Source organism: Topomyia yanbarensis, chromosome 2 (assembly GCF_030247195.1).
Source record: "Topomyia yanbarensis strain Yona2022 chromosome 2, ASM3024719v1, whole genome shotgun sequence".
In the NCBI taxonomy this organism is placed as follows: Eukaryota; Metazoa; Arthropoda; class Insecta; order Diptera; family Culicidae; genus Topomyia; species Topomyia yanbarensis.
Window position 1 is genome coordinate 385,446,900 of NC_080671.1, and position 16,759 is coordinate 385,463,658.

General features: G+C 39.5%; 2 non-coding genes across 2 annotated transcripts; both read left to right on the top strand.

Moving 5' to 3' along the window:
• The first annotated feature begins 398 nt into the window (after nucleotides 1-398).
• On the top strand, nucleotides 399-480 carry Trnas-aga (transfer RNA serine (anticodon AGA)). Its single transcript has one exon. It is a non-coding gene; the product is annotated as a tRNA-Ser (tRNA).
• Nucleotides 481-12,680: 12,200 nt separating this feature from the next.
• Nucleotides 12,681-12,762, top strand: Trnas-aga (transfer RNA serine (anticodon AGA)). The gene has a single exon. It is a non-coding gene; the product is annotated as a tRNA-Ser (tRNA).
• Nucleotides 12,763-16,759: the final 3,997 nt, after the last annotated feature.

Genomic DNA, 16,759 nt, shown 5'->3' on the forward strand with positions numbered 1-16,759 from the left:
TGCCCCCTTTCACCGCATATAACTACTCACAAGCTCGTTTGTGCGAATCTCCTTTTAGGCAATACACTCCTGTACTGCCACACCATTAATTATACATAGCTTGCATGTTCGACAGCAAGCGACACAAAGGGGAATAAGAGCAAAAACATAATTTGATTGAAAACGAAATGTACCTTTTCTGCTGGATAGGTGTACGCTTATACATACCTACATATATGTTGCCACTCAACGATCCACACCGGAACAAAGCAAGCACACTACCACATATATATGTATATCACTATATTTCGATTCAATTGAAATGTTCAAGCCAAAAGCGTAGGAAAGCGGAATAAGTGAAATCGAGTTGGAAACAACTAAAAGTAGCAGTAGCACGTTTGGCAAAGTGTTGACAGTAAGCAGTCGTGGCCGAGCGGTTAAGGCGTCTGACTAGAAATCAGATTCCCTCTGGGAGCGTAGGTTCGAATCCTACCGACTGCGAGTTATGTGTTTTTTTGCAACTTCATTTTTCCACGCTAGATCTGAAGTTTGTGCGGAATCGTAGTAGGTATTCTGAGGACAATTTTTGTTAGGTCGTAAGCAACATTGAGAGCTCTTCTTTGTTTAATTCCTCTTTCGATTATTACAGCGTCGCTGTAAAACTTTCCAGTAGTGCTACAGCACATATCGAAAGACGACCGTTTCTGACTAGCATATTATGTAAAGAGGAAAGGAGTGACTGTTAAAGTGGCCGAGTAAATTATAGAGGAGAAAGTGAACAAAGAGAATCTCTCACTATTACTTACGACCGAATGAACATTTGCAACATTTATTATTCTCTTCCATCATTTATATGGTAGCGTCGTCTGAATTCGTTTCGAGAAAATTGTAAACAAGTGCGATAATGTTGTGATTTGCTTCCCATTTAACCCATGAATGCCTGCTATAACTTTTCTTTGAGGCAAGATTTGCTCACAAAAACAAGTTAGGTCAATAAATGTGACTATTGCCTTTCATTTTAGTATTAACAGTTATAATAATCAGCTCTAGAGCTGAAGTTATTGCAATTAGTCTGATTCCGATGGAGCAGTGCTGTCAAGGACAGTTTCCGTAGACGACAGAAAATGATTTTTTCATATATCTTCGTTATGTTGCAATATTACTGAAAACTAATAAAACTTATCAATTTAGACTGTCTTTGGCTACATTTTCCACGCAATTGGGCTATTGTAAATATTCTAGGAGAATTGTATTGAGCATTGGAAGGTAAAAATTCAACAGCTTCTAGCACTGCGAGGCTTTTCGTGTTTCTTAATCCCACCGTTTTGAAGGAAAAATAGAAAACCTACTTGCACTAGAAAAAAGTTGGGCATGAAAGGGTTAATTACGTTAAATTCTAATATATCTGAGCTGTTTTTTCGTAAATCCATCCCATTGCATAATGATCCAGAATGGAAACTTTTAACTAAAACTAAACAACCTAGCCTTACTACTTCTTTGGAAGATTTTTCGTAGTTCATGAGCCCATCCCTGTTTGTTTAATTGTTTTATCTTCACCAATAGCCCCTTGGCCCCAATATGGTTGCTTAAACTAATTACATTTCAGGATAGAAAATATTTTACCTTTTATCTGTCCTTGTCAGATTGAAGTCAAAAGTCATCGCAGCTGTCTTGATGACATCCACGATGTATGAACGTTAGTGACTCCGAGATTCTTGACGTGAATGTCTTCGAATACTCGAGTCGAAGAAATGGCAGTTTAACTGAGTCGGATAGCGTTTCTGCGTGAACGTAGCGATTGAGCATTTACTCGGGTTAAAACCATTCTGTTTAGATCACACCACGTGCTAAAGCTCTCTAGTTCATTCTGATAAGACTCGGTTTTGGTTTTATCCCGCATTTGTCGAAAAATTTTCATATCGTCGGCGAAAGAGTCTTTTTTTTTCATTTCGTTTATTTGATAGGCACAAATGCGTTAGCTTGGCGGTGCCAAATTCTTTTGTTTTTACATTTTGGATATCTTAAAACTAGGAGGTTACAATGTTGAAATATTTTTTTTGCAAAGGAAAAGAAAGTTTACAGCTATCTTAAGACTAGAAATAAGATTCAATACACAAGAGAGGGCCAAAAGATTTTTTTTATGAAAAATTTTAAAACAAGGAATTCAGTTTGATATACAAGAGGGGGAGTAGATTTTTACGAAATATTTTACAGTTATCTTAAAACTAACAATATAGTTTAGTACACAAAAGGGGGAACAAATATTTATGAGAAATTTCACAGATATCTTAAAACTAGGGATACAATTCTATTCACAAGATGGAAAACAAGAGTTTCAATAAAGAGTAAAAATTATAGCTATCTTAAAACTAGGAATACAGAATACTAATTTGATTTTTTTAACGAAAACTTATGCTTGGTCAAGATATTCAGAGGGTGGCTTATTTCAAGGACAGGGGAGAGAAGGCGTATGGTGACAGGGAAAGAAGAGCAAAACTTGCAGCTTTCGCTCAAACGGGGGGGAGGGATCAGCGAAACAAATTTGCGCCTCAGTCTAGTAAGTCGTCGAGTACCGGATTGGCGGATGGTATTCTTCGGACCCGCGGGGAATCCTTCAAAAGTCATCAGACCTCGAGTCGCTCTCGCTACAGTTTCCTTCTATGCAGGCGTAGTGGTAAGGGCGACAGCGGTTACATAGTGGCACTCTGGAGCTGATCGGTTCCACAAGGCAGGAGAAAACTTCTAAAAACGAGAAATAAAAGAGAGGGGCTAAATTGGGATATCTATCGTTTTCATGAAAGTATAAATAAGGGACATATAGGGGAAATCACGAGTTGCCAGCATATCTCGGACTGGGACATTGGGTAGTCTACCTCGGGCCCGAAGGGAATCCTTTAACTGAGACCTGGCGTCCAAGTATCCGGCGCATACCCAGACAACGTGCTCGATGTCGTGATAGCCCTCGTCACAAGCGCACAGACTACTCTCCGCAAGCCCAATACGCCGCAAATGCGCATCCAAGGTGTAGTGGTTGGACATAAGTCGGGACATTACACGAATAAAATCCCGACCCACATCCATCCCCCTGAACCAAGGCTTCGTTGATACCTTTGGGATAATGGAATGTAGCCATCGTACAAGTTCACCATTGCTCCACGAGGTTTGCCAACTGTTGAGTGTCCTCTGACGACAAATACTAAAAAATTCGTTGAAGCAGATTGGTCTTTCGTATATGTCACCATTTAATGCGCCCACCTTTGCTAATGAGTCGGCCTTTTCATTGCCCGGGATAGAACAATGAGAGGGGAACCAAACAAAGGTAATCTGATAAGATTTTTCAGATAACGTACACAAGGACTCCTGTATCATCCCCAGAAAATACGGGAGTTGTTTTTTAGGCTTCACCGCACGAAGAGCCTCGATAGAGCTGAGGCTGTCCGAAACGATGAAGTAGTGATCTGTGGGCAGAGTGTCGATGATCCCAAGGGTGTACTGAATTGCAGCTAACTCTGCGACGTAAACTGAAGCGGGATCATTGAGCTTGAATGAAGCGGTGATAGTATTGTTGAAGATACCGAAGACAGTGGACCCATCGAGATTTGATCCGTCAGTGTAAAACATTTTGTCGCAGTCGACTTCTCGGAATTTATTATAAAATATATTGGGGATCACCTGCGGGCGTATATAGTCCGGGATTCCACGAATCTCTTCCTTCATGGATGTGTCGAAGAATACAGTAGAATCAGAAGTATCTAGGAAACGAACACGGCTGGGAGTATATGAAGAAGGATTAATGCTCTGTGCCATGTAGTCGAAGTACAAGGCCATAAATCGGGTTTGAGAATTAAGCTCGACGAGCCTCTCGAAGTTTTCAATCACCAACGGGTTCAGAATGTCGCATCGGATGAGCAATCGATATGAGAGTTCCCAAAATCGATTTTTTAGCGGAAGAACGCCCGCCAGCACTTCGAGACTCATCGTATGGGTCGAGTGCATGCAACCCAAGGCAATGCTCAAGCAACGATACTGGATTCTCTCCAGTTTGATGAAGTGTATGTTCGCAGCGGAGCAGAAACAGAAACACCCTTACTCCATCACCGACAATATCGTTGTTTGGTACAACCTGATCAGGTCTCCTGGGTGAGCACCCCACCATGTTCCAGTTATTGTTCGGAGAAAATTGATCCTTTGTTGGCATTTCTGTTTCAGATACCTAATGTGACATCCCCAGGTACCTTTAGAGTCGAACCAGACCGCGAGATATTTAAATGTGAAAACCTGATTGATCGTTGCACCCATTAATAGAAGCTGGAGTTGCGCCGGCTCACGCTTCCTAGAAAAAAACAACCAACTCAGTTTTCTCCGTGGAGAACTCAATACCCAGCTGAAGAGCCCAAGCAGACAAATTGTCCAAGGTATTTTGTAATGGTCCTTGCAAGTCGGCAGCTTTGGGCCCTGTAACAGAGACCACGCCGTCGTCTGCAAGTTGCCTTAGCGTGCATGAATTGGAAAGACAATCGTCAATGTCATTCACGTAAAAATTGTAGAGTAGGGGACTTAGACATGAGCCCTGGGGAAGACCCATGTAGCTAAATCGCGATGTTGTTAAATCGCCATGCGAAAAGTGCATGTGCTTTTCAGACAACAGGTTTAGCAAAAAGTTATTTAAAATTGGCGAAAGACCATGCTGGTGCAGCTTCTCTGACAGAATATTGATAGAAATTGAATCAAAAGCCCCCTTAATATCCATGAACACTGATGCCATCTGCTCTTTGTTAGCATAGGCCATTTGGATTTCTGTAGAAAGCAACGCAAGACAATCGTTCGTCCCTTTGCCTTTGGGGAAGCCAAATTGTGTATCTGACAGTAAGCCATTTGCTTCAACCCAATTGTCGAGGCGAAACAAGATCATTTTCTCGAACAACTTCCGAATACAGAACAGCATTGCAATCGGCCGATACGAGTTGTGGTCGGAGGCTGGTTTTCCTGGTTTTTGAATGACGATGACCTTCACTTGCCTCCAGTCATGAGGGACAATATTACCCTCAAGAAACTTATTAAATAAATTCAACAAGCGCCTTTTTGCAGTGTCAGGCAGATTCTTCAGCAAGTTGAATTTGATTCTTCTAACCCTGGGGCGTTATTGTTGCATGATAAGAGAGCAAGTAAGAACTCCACCATCGAAAACGGTGTTTCGTTCGCGGTATCGGGAGGAGACGCGGCGCGGTTCGTTTTCTGTACCGGGACAGAATCCGGACTGATCTTCTTGGCGAAAGCGAATATCCAACGATTTGAATATTCCACGTTCTCGTTGGTACTGTTTCGGTTACGCATACGTCGAGCCGTACCCCAAAGAGTGCTCATCGCTGTTTCTCTCGTTAACCCGTCGACGAACCGGCGCCAATAACTGCGTTTTTTGGCTTTTATTTAACTCTTCATTCGCCTTTCTAGCGACGCGTACTGCTGATAGCTAGCGGGTAACCCGTCTTCCCGGAAGGCCTTATATGCAGTGGACTTCTCCGCGTACAGCTCTGAGCACTCTTTATCCCACCACAGGGTGGGAGACCGTCCATGGGTATTCGCGCTGGGTACTGGTTTAGTCTGAGCTTGATTCGCACTGTCGAGAATCAAGCCAGCCAAAAACATGTACTCTTCCTCCGGAGGAAGCTCTTGGGTGGATTCGATTTTAACGGATATCGCGGTCGCGTAACTCTTCCAATCAATGTTCCGTGTGAGGTCATACGAGACATTGATTGTTTCCGATGGTCTTGAACCGTTAGCAATTGAAATCACGATAGGCAAATGATCGCTACCGTGGGGATCAGGGATCACCTTCCACATGCAATCTAACTGTAGCGATGTCGAGCATAGTGATAAATCCAACGCGCTCGCGCGTGCTGGTGGTGTAGGAATCCACGTCATTTCTCCCGTGTTTAAGATGGTCATGTTGAAATTGTCGCAAAGATCTTGGATTAATGTTGATTTAATATCATCGTGAAGACAACCCCATACCGTACCGTGCGAGTTAAAGTCTCCTAGAACTAGCCGCGGTGCCGGTAAGAATTCCGTGATATTACAAAGCGTTCGGTGCCCTACCAAAACTCTAGGAGGAATGTAGATGGAAGCAATGCAAAGGTCTTTACCTTTGATTAGAACTTGACAAGCGACAATTTCAATGCCTGGTGTCGAAGGAAGGTTAATTTGGTTGAAAGAATAGCACTTTTTAATCCCCAAAAGTACTCCTCCGGGTTTTCTCGGTTTTCCAGATGAATTATATTAAAGTCTTGGAAGTTGAGATTTATATCGGAAGTTAACCAAGTTTCACATAATGCGAAAACATCACATTTTAAACTGTTTAGTAAAAATTTGAAGGAATCGATTTTCGGGAGGATACTTCTGCAATTCCACTGTAAGACAGTGATCGAATCAGTGACCTCGTTTGATGACTTAGCCATCGAAGGATACGATCGCTGCAAGGAGGGGCCATTTAGCAGTCAACTGCTTCAAAAATGTTTGCACTATAGGGAGAAAATGTATCAGAATGCTATTAAGAGGATCAGTAACATTGAAAGTTGTGGAAATTAAGTCCACTATGTCAGAAAATTTCATTAGTCCGTTACTGGACTGAGTGTCTGTTGGAAAAAAGGGGACACTTGGGGTTTTTGGTGTCCCTGGAAATGGTGGATACTCCTTGTTTGAATTAAAATTTCCAAGTCCTGGAGCAAATTGCTTCGGCTTTAGTACATCACTTCCATTGGATTTATTGATTGTAGTTGGCGCACTCTGAGAGGACGACACCTTGGCACCCTTACGAGGCAATCTAGGGGAGGCTAGATTTCTCCCCTTTCTGGATTCCCCTGGGTTAACCAAAGATGTTCCCTCTCGTGGGTCGTTAGATTCTTGCTCAACGTTAGCCAAATCAGCATAGGGATTTTCGGACAGGACAGATGGCGAAGCATTCTTTAGCATTTCTGCATAAGAGCGCCTCTAGCGTTCCTTAAGGGAGCGCTTAATTTTATCCCCGCGCTGCTTGTACGCAGGGCATGATTTAAGAGCATGTGAAGGGCCCCCGCAGCAAATACACTTTTCAGTTTCTTTGTCGCAAGAGTCATCCTCATGCTCTCCTTCGCATTTGCCGCATCGTTTCTTATTTCCACAATATGTGGTTGTGTGGCCCAACTGCTTGCAATTGCTGTAGCTCATGACCCGCGGTACAAACAGGCGAACCTTGTCAAGGAGGATGTAGTTGGGAAGAGAGGACCCGGCGAATGTCACCCGAAGTGAGCCTGATAGAGAGTAGGTAGTCTTACCTCCCTCGGTGTTTGCGGTATACAATTGTTTGCATTCCAAGATCTTAATCTGTTGAAGTGAGGGGTCTTTAAAGCAGCCAACCCCGTGCTCCAACAGTTCTTCGCATTTCAGGCCCGGTTCGGACACTACCCCATCGATTTCTACGGCCACACAAGGCACGTACGCTTTAAATTCCCGCATAAAGCGCTGACAGCAAGCAATCGCGTTTGCCTGGCCGAGATCATTCACTAGAACAAGAATCTTGTTTGCCCGAACACGTGTTATCTGAGTTACGGCCGGGTAGTTAGCAATCAGATCTCGAGAAAGTTTTAATATATTAACCGGTTTTCACTCCGGCCCGAAAATATACCACCCATGGCCCAGAGGAACCTTCTGGGTACTGCTTTATACGGGGAGCAATGCGAGTGTTAGGGGGATCAGGGATTTTCATGATTACATCAGATGGTATTTCGCCCTCGGCAATTTAAGCACGAGGGCAGAGCGTTGTATCAACGGGAATGTGTCTTATTATTTGATTACAAGGTAGAGTAAAAGTAGGGAAAAGGAAAGAAAGCAAACGAGGAAACTCAAGCAAAACTTATCTGCAAACAACGTCGATTGTTCTGCACCAGCGAAAACAATGTACATTGGATTTACTGCCGGCACCAGCATAACGGCAGCTAACGAACGAACAAAGGATGACCTTCACTCACTGAAATTTACACACCGAACACCACTGTGAAATATAACGATCCGTTCCGTTCAAAGGTTGGGAGACGTATGAGTTTTGTTCAATTGGGATCATTTTATCTATTTTATTCGTTTCATTCTTTGAATTCACTATGATCAGTTTATTTTTTCGTGTATTTTATTCATATCATTCATTAAATTTATTCTGTTCATTTTTTAAAATTTTATTCATTTGCTCCTTTTATTTATTTCATTCAATTTGTTAGTTTGTGTCAGTTTATTTTATTCTATTAATCTTATAACTATCATTAAATATTGTCTAATTTTTCATTTAATGAGCTATAATTTATGTATTTTATAATTTTGAATTGTATATAAATTATTCCATTCATTTTATGAATTTGAAAACCATTTATTTCATTTTTGCTTTATTTTTTTATTCGTTCGTTTTATTGATTTTCTATAATTTATTCAGTTTATTCGTGCAGGACTAGAGACTGTTTTCATCCCGCCTCTAGTTGGGTTCTAACTTCGTAAGAGTTCTGCAAACTAATTCATGATAAACAGTGATATGTGTAAGAAATGTCTCATCTCACTGCTAGGTGGATTAAATCGCTTTTTTAATATTTTATTGTATTTTATGTTGTTATGTTAAGTATTGTGCTCTTCATGCTAAATAAAAGTTTAATGAATGAATAAAGATATCTTTAAAATTAGGGGTTATAATGGGATTTTTTCCTGTAGAGAACAATCGAACGGTGGAGTAGCCATCTTCGTCAGGAAGAATATTTCTCATAGAGTAGTGCTGAACACTGTTGTTAGCGGCTTTCATCATGCTCACATCGAACTCTTCATAATGCAACATTATTTCGATGTGCATTGTTTATATCGCCCTCCATCTTACGACATTGGTCAATTCCTTGCCAAGCTTGAAATAGTTCTTGCTTCCGCTTCAAATTCGCGCCCCTGTTTCATTGTAGGAGATCTCAATATACCGGTTAACCTATCGAATAACAATGTCGTCTCACGTTATAAAACTCTCCTGGAATCGTATGGTTTCATATGCACGAACACATTTCCGACTCGCCCATCTAGTTCAAATATTCTTGATTACGTTGTTTGTAGACTGGAGGATGCTGCTCGCTTACGAAACGACACGGTTTACACCATAGTTAGTGATCACGTTCAAATTATATCTTCATATAAACTTGCAGTAAACAGAGAACCCGTTAATTTAACTAAATCAATAATCAATCATGAAAAACTCAATAACGACTTCCAAAATTTCATAGAAAACATCGAGTTGATTGATGATGTAGATGTATGTCTTACAAATATCATCACAACCTACAATTCTTTACTTGCGGAAAACACTAGAACGGTCTCCAAAACTTTTAAATGTAAAGGAGTTTTTTGCCCCTGGATCAATTTCGATTTGTGGACACTGATTAAAAACGAGTAAAAAATAACCCCAATGATGAAAACCTCAAAGCTCTTCTGCAACACATAACTAAAAAAGTTAATCTACTGAAAAAGCGGTGCAAAAAGGCGTACTTTGAAAACCTTCTATCCAACACAACTCATTCAAAACTTTGGAAAAATATTAATACCATTTTTGGTTGTTCAAAGTCGGATGTTCCCATCAGCCTAATTTGCAATGATATCAGAGTCACTGAGACTAAAAAAGTATGTAATGTTTTCAACGAATATTTCTCTAGTATTGGCAAAAATTTGGCTGACAATGTTCCCACGAGTCCCAACTCAAATCCTATTACAAATATACAACACGTCCAAGAAACAATCTTCTTGCGTCCTGCAACCATAAACGAAGTGATCCTTTTGATTAAAGACCTCGAAAAAAATAACAGTTGTGGTCCTGATAAGATCCCCGCTAGTGTTCTTAAGAGTAACTGTACCACTTTTGCAAACATCCTCACCAAAGCTATTAATTTAATAATTCAAACCGGCAGGTACCCAGACTGTTTAAAAATAGCCCGAGTAATTCCATTTTTCAAAGCTGGTGATCCAAACCAACCTTGCAACTATAGACCAATTTCAACATTGTGCGTTTTCAATAAAATTCTTGAGAAATTGCTCATCACTCGACTACTCGAGTTTTTGAACAAACACAACATAATTTACAACTACCAGTATGGGTTCAGACAGGGCTGCAGCACTTTAATTGCAATGACCAAACTAATTGACTCCATCATTAGTCAAATTGATAGCAAAAGAATTGTTGGTGCCCTTTTTCTGGACCTAAAAGAAGCATTCGATACTCTGGATTACTCAATCCTGCTTAAGAAGTTAGAATGCTATGGTATCAGGAGATTTGCAAATCATATTATTCGTAGCTATCTGTCGTATAGGAACCAATTCGTATCTATTGGAGACTCGTGTAGCTCTTATAGACCAATAGAAATAGGAATGCCCCAAGGCAGTAATATTGGGCCACTGTTATTTTTATTGTATATCAATGACCTAGGTAGACTCGGGTTAAAAGGGACCCCTCGTCTTTTCGCTGATGACACAGCGTTGTTCTACCCGAACAACATCTGCCTGGATATTGTACGCGACATTGAATCGGATTTAAAAACACTAACGACGTATTTCAACGAAAACCTTCTTTCCTTGAACCTACCAAAAACTAAATATATGCTGTTTCGTTCATCTAGAAGAGCTATAGGCGTGCATCCAGAACCAAGAATGGGACAGTCTTTAATTCAGGAATCTAACTGCTTCAAATATTTAGGACTTCACTTAGACCCCACACTCTCCTGGATTGAGCATATAACATCTATAGAGAGAAAAGTTGCATCGTTATGTGGGGCTATGCGTAAAGTATGCTCTTTTGTTCCCCAGCATGTACTTCTAAAATTTTATTATGCGCACATCCACTCATTGCTGAACTACCTTGTATCTGTGTGGGGCCGTGCCAGTATCTCGAATCTGAAAAAGCTACAAACGCTTCAAAACAGATGTCTCAAAATTATTTATAAAAAAACATTTATGTACCCTACTATTTTGTTATACAATAATAATGCCCATAACATTTTACCTTTGCTTGGGTTGACTAACTACCAAACAATAATATACATCCACAATGCTTTGCATAACACTATTGCTCATAATAATCTAGAATTTACAACAGGCATTCGAGCTCACAGCACTAGACAAGCCAATCATTTATTATACTCCAGAGTATCCACGAACCTTGGTCAAAGACGCATTTCTTTCATCGGACCTAAGTTATTCAACCAGCTTCCTACTGATTTAAAGCCAATAACATGTCGCACTCGTTTCCAAGCAAAATTGAAACTAATTTTAAAAAATAAAATGGGAGAATTTTTAATATAAACTTCGTTCACCACCAATCGAGCTTATTCCTTTAGTTATAATTGGATAATATTTTTTTTAATAAAAACAATTGATAAAGGCATTTTTTCTAGCAATAAGTAATAAATAAATTTAAATTATTATAAGCTTCCTGCAAAGCTACGATGGGACCCTTAAAAGGATTCTTTTCCGCTGGGTACTCGCCGTAGCTTCTTGTCAAATTTTGTGTTTTGTCGGTCTCGTATTGTTTTTTTTTGTTCTCAGCGTTTCCGCGATTCGTAACTTTGTTTTGTTGTGCTGACCTTTTTTTTGTACGCTGAGAACTGATGTGTCCACTACCAGGGGACTCCGTTTGTGAGCTTTTTGGTGTGGGGGTAAGAGGCGGGCTATTAATAAAAAAATCAAAAAAAAATTATTTATCTAGAAGTTGAAAAAAAAAATAGAAACTCGTGAAAGTATAGTTCAACGAATACTGGAATATTAGTAATAATATTTATTCTTATTAAACGAATATCTATTAGGTTCAAAGATGTTGGCCCTGGGTTGAAATAAATCTTGTTTATATTCATCAGAGCAATTTATTGAATATGTATATAGCGAATTTTCGAATATGTACATAGCGCGTTGCGCACATTATAAGCTTGATTGAAAATGTTGAAAATAACTGAATACACGTTTACATTAAATTGCTTTGATATCTCTGGCTCATTTATCTTCCTCTTTATTAAGAACCATGTGATAAATGCATCTCAGGCACCAAAATGATCCAATGTTAAAGCACACCTTTATTAACAAAATCGCTTTTTCATAGACTTCTTAGTTTAACATCCAAACAATAAAGCCCAAAACCTTCCAAAAACCATTTTTGATCCATTGTAGCAATCTAACCAACAAGTGCCAGGAAAGATAGAAGCTATTCCGTGAATTCAAGTCATACAGCAAATTTAATCTCGTCTACTGTTTCGTGGAATATGCATGCTGCTTTGAAATAGCGCGTTCATGTGCAAAATGAAAACATTGCACAGATTTCATTATGCATACAGGTAGGTAACGAACGCCACAATCAGAAATTTGTAGATACAGTCGTCATTTCGTTTGTTTGTCTCCAGAATAAGTAAAAATTTTACGATTTATCGTCGGTTGAGATTTTTAAAAGCAACTTATCTTCGAATACAGGAATTAACGGTTTCAATCGTTCTAAAATATAGGATAACTTTGCAATTTTAATGTGGTCCACCCAAATTAAAACCTGACTGTAGGTAGTTGTCTAAAATTATACCCGCTTCGTATGCTTTCCGCTCTTTATAACTCACCAATGTGTGATCCGATAGTTAGGTTCTGTCCAATATGAGCAGACCATAAATAAGCAAATTGAAACCAAGGTGGCAGTCGTGGCCGAGCGGTTAAGGCGTCTGACTAGAAATCAGATTCCCTCTGGGAGCGTAGGTTCGAATCCTACCGACTGCGAGTTTTTTGCTGCGGTCAATATGTTCCTTTTTTATTATCGATCAATTTCGTTTTTGCACGGTGCTGCATCGATGTAATAATAGCAGAATTTGCATGATCCTAGCACCAAATACACCGGTGTGTAGTGTAGTGTCAAAAACAAAAATGCCATAAATTAAGCGTAAATGAACTCAACAAAGCAAATGTTTAACTGGTGTGGCAATCCCCTGTTTCATTCACCCATCGCAAGCCGCCCCTATCGTCTGATCTTGTGTTAAATCATTTACTTCAACAGTCCCACAAGGCCACAAAGGATTCAGGTGCACCAGAATCCTGTCGGGCTAAATCACCCCTCTTTTGGCATATTGTAACGAATCGTCACTAGCCGTAAAATCTTCCCTTTACTTCATGGGCAGATGGTGGCGAACGAAAGTATTTAACAAGAAGAGAGGACGGAACATGAGAAAGTGAGCGAGTTGTTCCTCTGTTTTGCTTTTTTTGTTGGGTTCGGCTGCCTTCGTTGAGCCATGGAGCGTCCACCCCGGTATGTTGATGCGGGATGCTATGTATGTTATGTGCTCAGTGTTTTTTAGGGAGAACGCAGTGGAACTTTGTGTGGAAAATATGCTCAAAAGCAATTGATATAAGTATGTATATCAATGGTTTTCGTTCGTTCGTTTCACGTCAGTTCGAAACCTATCACAGTTTGGAGTGTAGAATGTGGAACATGTTAAAAATTCCAAGAAGTATCGAACGAAATCAATTACACAGTCAATACTTGAGATTCAGAAAATTAAACATAAAAAATACATGAATAAAAAAAAATAAAATAAAATAAAACAGATAAAAAACCATCATTAAAAAAATAAACAAACCAGCATAGTAACCATGTTGACAATTACCCAATTTAAATGTAGAGATGAAGTACGTTGAACTAATAATTTAATTACAAGGCTGGAAGTTGATTTGCTCACGAAACGTACATCGGAAATTCCGCCGCCGGGGAACTCTCCCACCTGGGATTATCCGAATAGATCGTGATAACGCAGGGAAGCTAAATGTTTCACGAAAACCAAACATTGTCCGATCTCGACGAATTAAGTCTAATATGTCATGGCGGCTCGAATGGAGCAAAATTTGAAAAAGGCTCATCCCATTTATTATTTTCCATATCTGTGGAAAATAATCAATTTAAGCATTTCTACCATTTCTTTTTGCTGCTAGAATTCTAATAAAAACACAAATTCTATTCAAAACGAATGGTTAAGCTTGGTGGTGATGTACTTTCATTGGCCAAAATATTTTTCATTTACATTTCTCGAGATAAAAAGCACCAATGATTTAACGGTTTCAAACTTCACACAACAAGAAAACCAAAACATGTTTAGGAGGGAAGAGAGCCGGTTGTTAAAAACAACGACTTCCAGCTAAATATATAATAAGATTTATGTAACTTTGCTGACGGTTTTCAGTTAGGGATAAATTTATTCTCTAATAATAATTTTCTTTATTCACATTTTGGAATAAGCTTTTTCTAAATGTTGTTCTAGCCGCATTGTCGGCGTTCATAACACACGTAACGAAACACGCTTTTCTCTTGAAACTTTTTCGTTTCGTTGTTCGTGGTACTCATACAGAGAAGGCATACTAGCGCCACCATCAAATCGGTGGTGCATATATGAAACAAGAACTATCTGTCAAGTTGTCTCTGGGTTGTTTACCGTCGCTCTTTTAGAATCTCGCAGATATCAGGAACCGAGGCGTTATTATTGGCATTACTGCGCAGAAATGTCACTTTTAATGATCGTGTAAGGACACCTTTCAAGGTAGACACATTACTTAATTTTCCAGGCTGGTGTTTACTTTTACTTCTTGTAAGTACAAAATCGCCAATGATAAGGAATACGATTCCCTGGCACTACATTTTCTTACAACGTACGGTCTGCTTCTATCTTGAGTGCATGTATGTAAGTATGCTCGATTTGCTGGAATAATACAGATCTACACCCTGACGAAACCTAAATATACAGTTACTACCAATCATAATCATTCCACGACTTGACGTGTTAGCCCCTGTTAGGTTGAAACTGATCACTAAACAAGTCTGATTGAAAATGATCTGAGCGTTCTCTAGTTTTTGTAGCACCTGCACCCTGCCAATTTCTCCAGCAGTTCCGGGGACCAACGAATTCTAATCCATTGCATACATTCGATACACCGAATCAATTAAATTACTAACGTCCTGTTATGTGCTTACTCACCGATCGGCATCGTGTTGTAACTTAAGAAATGGTTGTGAACAACTCCCACCTTGGGCACTTCGACAAGAATGAATTTCACATTTCCGGCCCATATTGTTTGTTTTGGTTTGCATGAGATTAAAAAGACCGTAAGGTTTTCGGGTGGGTGCGGAAACTAAGTAACGTAATTAGCTCCGTGTCAAAATCTCACTAAAGTCACCGATTTGTAATTGAAATCGACCGTTTTTTCTACGAGTGATGAAAATTCATCTCGTGTTACGTCTTATTTGTCTGTGATACCGGGCTGGTGCAACTGACACTGAAAATCTTTCTTGAGTGGGGCTAGATCACACGATGAATAATTTATGAGACTAGAAATCTTACCCTCTGCATCGCCATATCTGTGCACCAGCGTCGCGAAAAGTCAAGATCACTTTGCTCAATTATTCTTCGGGAAAAAAATTAAAATAGGTAACGATTCAATCAATTATAAATCAACCTCGTATTGAAAATAAATTTTGTGCTTTCACAAAACTAGTTCACGTAAAAAAAAAGACATTATACTGAAATGTTTAGTAGGTGGTTGTGTCTGAATATGTTTAATATTTTTATGATTATAATTCATAACTCGATGAAACATTGATTTGTATTAACTTTATTGACTAAAACAGTCAAGAATTGAACGACGTGCAACGATTTTCGTAAATTCTCGTCGTGTTATCGTGATATTTTAGTCTTGAGCTTACCGTTGGATTTTTTACACAGAGTCACGTGTCTTATAGTTTTCTAAATTATTTCACCAACCACCAACCAATTTCAAAACCAAAAAGCAGAGCGAATAATCCATGAATTGTTTACGTAAGTATAATAAGATTATGTGGAAAATTAATTACTTCATGAATTACATCATGAACAGTTTCACGAACTCGACTGGTGAATCGTGTGTAGCATATTAGGAATTAAGAATCGGTTAAAAATCAATGAATAATACACTGCGTTCCAGTGAAATTTATTACGTGCAAAGATTAGGATCAGGCACATAATCGTAAATTTCAGGCACATATATCTTGAAAGTGGAAGTTTTTTTTTAATTTGTGGACCATTTCACGCACACGAATGGTGAATTGAAACTTATATGCTCACAATCATAACCAGTTGACGAAGCAAGAATGAATCTTTGAATTATATAACGAGTGTAGTGTAATGGTTTTCGAGAAAATATCAAGATTATTTTAATTTTGTAATCCAATTGACGACCACTAATACCAAATAATGATCAAGATGTGATAAATCATCAATCAGTTAACGTCGTATATTCGGTCCATAGACAATGTTCCTAGATTTGTGGATAAAATTATGAGTCAACAATTTTAGAGTTCGCGAATTGTCGGCGCGGGAAAAATGCATCGGCGGCGCGCCGCCGATATATCGTTCGGCGTCGGCGTACGTTAAAAATTACCGGCGGCGGCGGCGTGGCGCGGCGGCGCACAGGTCTACTCATATAGAAAGTTTATGCAATCACTCTAAAAATCGTCAACCTAATGCCGGCCCGGAGCGCAGTGTCATATGCCATTCGACTCAGCTCGTCGAGATTGGAAAATGTCTGTGTGTGCGTGTATGTGTGTGTATGTGTGTGTATGTGGAAAAAAATGTCACCTCTGTTTCTCAGGGATGGTTGGACCGATTTTCACAAACATAGTTTCAAATGAAAGGTACTACCTTCCCATCGGCTGCTATTCTATTTTTTATTGGACTTCCGGTTCCGGAGTTACGGTTTG